General features: G+C 36.8%; 1 pseudogene; it reads left to right on the forward strand.

Annotated features, from left to right (window-relative positions):
* Positions 1-6,037: 6,037 nt before the first annotated feature.
* LOC113292159 lies at positions 6,038-6,137 on the forward strand (annotated as a pseudogene).
* The last annotated feature ends 246 nt before the right edge of the window (positions 6,138-6,383 follow it).

Raw genomic sequence — 6,383 nt, forward strand, 5'->3', positions numbered from 1 at the left:
CCGTATACAATCAGGCGAGCATATAATCACCGTATGAGTCAGGCGCATGTATAAACTCCGCCCCCTTCAAACGCGTCAGACGATGTTAATACTTACGCCTGAAATGGGACGGATGTATAAAGGGCGTATGAATGAGGCGCAGTTATAAAAAACGTCTGGGTTGGGCGCATGTATTGTGAGCGTCTGTGTCTAGGCGTATCTTTAATGTACGTCTGGGTGAGGCGTAACTTTAATGTACGTCTGGGCGAGGCGTATCTTTAATGTACGTTTGTTAGCAGGCGTAATGTAGGGGAGCTGACCTTTGGGATTCTCCAAAAGATGATGAAATGCAGACTAAAGAGGATTGCAATCTGAAGCAGTTGAAGTTAGGTCACAGTGGTGCATCATTAGGAGGAATACATGGTCCCCTACCCTTCATCGTTCGTTGCTTTCTAAAACGAGAAACATATAATCATCTCTCTTTTTTACTTAATTAAACCTATAGAGGCATATCTCCGTACAATCCCAAAGGTCAGCTCCCCAAATTTGGGCACGCCCCATTCAGACGCTCCTTCTATAAACGCCCCAATCAAACGCATCTTGTATAAACGTCTCACCCAGACGCATAAGCCATTAACGCCCGAAACATACGCACTTTATATCTCCGTATGAATGGGACGCACTTTTAATCCCCGTCCCTGTAGACGCACTTTCCATCCCCGTCCCATATCCGGCGTTAATTATACATACGCCTCAATCAAACGTGCATTATACCTACGTTTCACTCAAACGCATAATATAAAGCCGCCTAATCAACAAACGTGAATATAATTTCCGTCTGACATCGGGCGTGTGTATAAGTTACGCTTCACCAAATTTGGTGTTCTACCACTGCGCTTGAACACCCAGAATACCAAATTTTTTTGGTTTTTAGTCTTACTTTTGGTATTTGGTCCGTCTCATGGCTGTGGTTGCTCTAAAGGGGCATAACATTTTGTTGTACAATAGTTAGTGTTTAATAAAACCTTTTGTTTGTTTACAAAAAATTGTAGCCATGAGATATCCCAAGGTACACCCAAAGTGATTATAAGTATAATTTCCCAAGAATTTTCTGCGGTTGAAAGTCGTATCAAACTCAAATTCTTTATATTAGGTCGACTTAGTTCCCAATTATATTCCTATGAAATAATCTTACATCAATTTTTTTCGATTCTTCTAGCAATTTTGGTTTTTTTCTAATCTTTCTTTTCTCCCTAATCTAATCTTCCCTTAAATTTATTCGTCCTTTGTTTTAAATTAGTTACTCTTGATCCCTGTTTTTCATTCTTAGTTTCTTTTCTCGGTTTTAAATCTAGTCGATCCTTTTTTCGATTATTTTTAGTTCGGTGTTTAATCCTAATTCTTTCCTTAATTTCCTTCTCTTTTTATTTTACTAGCTCTGCTTTCGTGCCTTTCATTTTAAATTTTTCATACTTTCAATTTTTCTCTTGAACTTTTAGTATTCGTATCGTGATAAGAATTAGCATTTCAATTATAATCATCTGTTGTTTTTTTCTATCTGATTTTCAGGGAAAGATTGGTTGGAGCTAATGCTCGGTTGAGGGCCTTGTCAGGTCAGTTTCTCAATCCTGAGAGAAGGGGAAAAAGCTACAGTACTCCTGGTCAGCAATTTCTCATGACGACGTGTTTTTCCCAACTGCAAGTAAGGATCTAGATATTTTATTAGAAGACAATCACTTGAGACATACTCTACGCAAGATGAAAAGAATTCAATCATTACAGTCAATTTATGTTCTAAAAGAAAGATTGCGTATGAAGTTTTGGATGATTATGTCATACACTGTTCTCCTGTCAGAAACTTCATCTCTTGCAACTTCGGTAGTATCAATTTCACTCTACAAGTGGCAACAGTTTTCAGAAGATCTAAAGCACTATTTACATGCAATGATTGAGTTTATAAAAACCCTTATGATCTTCAGTAACATCACAACACTTTCAAAACAAAAAAAACACAAAGTTCTTCTCAAAAACTCTTACACTGAAAATCGATCAAATCTTTCTTCTTTGGTATTTTCAAATACTTCAAGCAATGTATGATGTTCCCACTGAAAACTACATAGATCATTTCACTAGCTTTCTAGAAGATCAAGATAGTCCTCTATCTGATTCTTTTAGATATTATGTTGAATATCTTCGTATTGCTGTTGTTTTAATTGTTCAAAGGAAATTTCCTAGAGTGGTTGTTAAGTTGTTCAAAGAAATAAAAAAGAAAGAGGATCCAAGAGGTTTGAAGGTAGGGGAGATGGATTATGCTAAAATGAGAATTAATGAGCTTCAAACTTGTTCATCATTATCGTTTCGCTTTTGTTTTTTTGATATCGTTTCGCTTTTGGGGATAACCTATTGTGGTTATCCCCAAATTTAAATAGAAACTGAGATGTTGTCTCTAACCAGATAACCTCTGTCGTTAAGCATCTGCATGATTATGTGCCTAATTTTGTATAGCCTCGTCACATCTTCGTTAGTAGCCATTTTTTCCTTCCTATATAATCACAAATTAAACAAAAACATATATATATATATATATATTATTTCAATCTCAATCGAAGAGTTCAAAAGGTTGAGAAAAATCCTAGAAATCTAATACAATCACTGATCTTAAAAATGGATAATCACTTGGAGGATCTAAATCCAAATCCGAGAAAGAATATATAGTTTGATCCTTCTTTACCTTTCTTTGGGGTTTTCTTACAGGCTGAATATTGGAGATTTGAGAGTTGAAGAGGGACTGAGGGGTTTAAGTAAGATAATTAAGATTATAAATTGTAGGGATATTTAGACTAAAAACAGACAAAAGTCTAGACTAAAAATATACCAAAGTCAACTTGAATGAGTGAATTCATATTGGAAGCTCTTGTATCTCGGCTAAGGCCTATTCTTATGCACGAGGTTTAAAAACCGATTAGATTTGTGCCCGTGCTACGCACCAGACATTTTTTTCTTCTTTTAATTTTGTGTGATTTTTGATTTGGTGAGTGCGGGGCTTCACCCCATCCTGTGGCTATGCATTTTTGATTTGGTGTGCACAGGGATTTTCCCCGCTCCGTGGTGTGATTTGTAGATAGTGGTAAAAGTGGTTCGATTCTCAGACTTGTGAAGGATATTAATTAGACTTAAATTCTAATATTAAAATAGAAAACTCACCAAAAATTATAGCAAACTCAATCAAAGTTGATATCAATATTAAAAGAACACTAAGGCTAAGATTCCAATATTTTCCAAATTCAAAGTGATTTAATCCAATATTTATATTCATGCAATTTTTTCGTTCAATTTGATTCTAAACTATTGCAACAAGTAGATTCTCAAAATAACAAGTGTAAATCCGAAGCATAGAACATCAAAAACCTAGGCCCAAGCATGCTCTATCAAAAGAAATAACAATTGCTTAACAAGAATCATTCAAACAATTTTCACTCAAGGCAAAACAATCATAAAAATAATTGCGATAAATAAATAAATAAGAATATACCACTTTTTGTTGGAAAAATAGCTTCCTCTATCGCCTCAGCAATGGGGTTTAGCTCCTCATATTAATCACTTGCTCAAAATACATGTTTGTTGCTCAAAAGTTGATTAAAAGAGTGAAAGGTGTAAAGCAGCTGATTTGCAACAGCGTAAAAGTGTTACAGATCTCTGGTACAAAGAGGAACAATGATTACTGTTGTATATAAACATTACTTATCTTCTGCAGTTGAACAACGACACTGTTCTGCGACTGTTCCTCGTACGTTAATGTTCTTCGCGTTCTTGAGTTGTGCAGCAGCAGCAGAAACAGAGTTTGATAAAACTCTGATTTCTTCTTCTCTGGCTCTCCTCAGGTCCCCAAACTCTCGACACCCCTTCTATATGACCCAAACAATCTATTTATATCAATAATACCGATTAAATCTCTCCCAAATCTTCCAAAATCTCTTCCCTTCTCTTCACGGCAAAGTTGTGGCAATTTCTTGTTTTAGAATTTCTACATGTTTCTGAGCTTTCCTTTTTATTCTAAACTCTTCCTTAGATAGATACAAATCTTTGGGAAGGTTCATACCACTTTAATCTCTCTAAAATTCCCTAAAACAGGTCACACACGTGACTTTCCATATATTTTTGTTGTGATAAAGATCCGTCGATTGAGCCCAGTCTAATCGATTTCAACACCCATATCAGATTCCTAGACCCCTAAGGATTCTATCCTATGAAAATCAGAGGTTTAACCGACCTCAAACTCCTCCAAATCAAGAACCCTAAATCTTCCAGAAACTGCACCTACTTTCCCGCCATTTTGAATTTCAAACGGAGAAGATGGCGGTGCGAATAACAACTGTCTTGGGGGTGTCCTGGGGGTGCCCCTTATCCAAACCGGGGGTCCGAATATCAAGTGTTCTCCGGGTGCTTTCCGACAACTTTTCGAGCCAATTTTTTCCAAAAATGTTTATTCGCCAAAAATACCTACAAATAAATAAAACACCATAATAAGTACAAAAATGAACCCTAACAATATATAGAATCGAGACAAATCGGACGCAAAAATGTGTCTATCAAATACCCCCAAACCTATCATTTGATAGTCCTCGAGCAAAAATAAAATATAAATAAAATCCTAACTCATTGTCGTAGGCATCGTCGATTGCATTTAGCGTATGCAATAAGCCTTTAAACCCCTAGGTGTTTCTAGTGGCGGAATGTTGTCTCCGGAGGGCTTACCAGAGGTATACCCACAAAACCTTTATATTCCAGACCCTAGCTATCTACACAGAACCTTGGAAGGCACTAAAGAATCTCCTTGGTTGGCATACTTATTGACTACAGGTGGAAGTACCCTGATGCGAAATTCCAATTGTTGTACACGATTTTGCACTCAAGCATACTAAAATTCATATATAAGTGACAGAGCTCTACTTAGATAGTTGCACTATGGACATCAATATCCGGAGTCGAAACTAATCACATGGATAGATCAAGAAGATGGATATAGAGAAAAACATAGATGGTTTTGATGTTTACTAGGTGAACGGTGTTTCTCATATCTATCTGAAGGCCTCCGCCAAAATGAAACTATCATCATGGATTGAGATACTAGTCTGACTAATATCAACACTGGCATATACAAGGGAACCGGTGATTGATAATCCTAACTCTAGGTCAACACACTGGCATATACAAGGGTTCCAGTGGTCGACTTTATTGAATTTATTCCAGTTGGTCTGATGGTCTGGTCTCAATTTTTTTTTTTTTTTTTTGTGTGTGTGTGTGTCTAAATCACTCTAATTCACCCTAGCATTGGTAACTTGAATCGTGAGCCCCACCTAATCACTTAGAGAAACATAGCTTAAAAACAAAACAAAATAAAAACAGAAGTGAAAAGGACTCAACGAGATATGGTGAAACTATCATGTTATTTCTAACACCTGAGCTCTGTGCTTTTATGAATAGACTCTTTAGATGTTGCCATCTAGTCAGATTGGTTCCTCAACTCCTACAACCAAAATGCTTCCATCCACTTAGATTGGTTAGTGCCATCCTTAATAGGGATAAATTTCTAGGCTCTTGACTTTGGCCCTTAGACCACGAAAGGTTCGGATGGTTTCTCCAACCAGGATTATAGGTTTCTGAATATGGGTCAATATTTTGGCGGTTATAAAATCTAGTGTTATTATAAAGAGCATTGGCTTGCTATTCAATATTCAGGCCTTCCCAAAAAGGCTTCACTCTACCACTAGTCCGGCCCACTTCTAAGGCTTCTAACCTTTTTGCTATAGCGGCAATTTTGGCATCTGATTCATAGCCTCCTTCTACCCTATTAACGTTTCCTCTACTTAAAAGAATTGTTTTCTGGGGTGCCCTACTATTTTCCCATTGCTGGGTTTTTTCGGCGATTTCATTAAAATATTTCATCGCCGTATCAACAGTTTGGTTTTCAAATCCACCAGTGCATAGAGACTCAACCATGGTCGTTGTAGAATAATCTAAACCCTCATAAAGGATCTGAACTAGCCTAACCTTTTCTAAACCATGATGAGGACACTGGGATAATAAATCATTGAACCTTTCCAAATACCTATATAAAGATTCTCCCTCTTGTTGTGAAAATGTGCATATTTGCGTCCTAATAGACGATGTTTTGTGCCTAGGGAAAAACTTATTGAAAAAGGAAGATGTAAGTTGTTCATATGTCTCAATTGACTCGGAGTCCAAACTATATAGCTACGACTTGGCCTTATCTTTCAGGGAAAATGGGAATAACCTAAGTTTCAAAGCATCATCATCTAAGCCTCTAATTCTTAGAGTACTACAAATTTCCTCAAAATCCCTAACATGGTAATAAGGGTTTTCATTTTCTTTCCCTAAAAAGA

Source organism: Papaver somniferum, chromosome 6 (genome assembly GCF_003573695.1).
Source record: "Papaver somniferum cultivar HN1 chromosome 6, ASM357369v1, whole genome shotgun sequence".
Taxonomy (NCBI): Eukaryota; Viridiplantae; Streptophyta; class Magnoliopsida; order Ranunculales; family Papaveraceae; genus Papaver; species Papaver somniferum.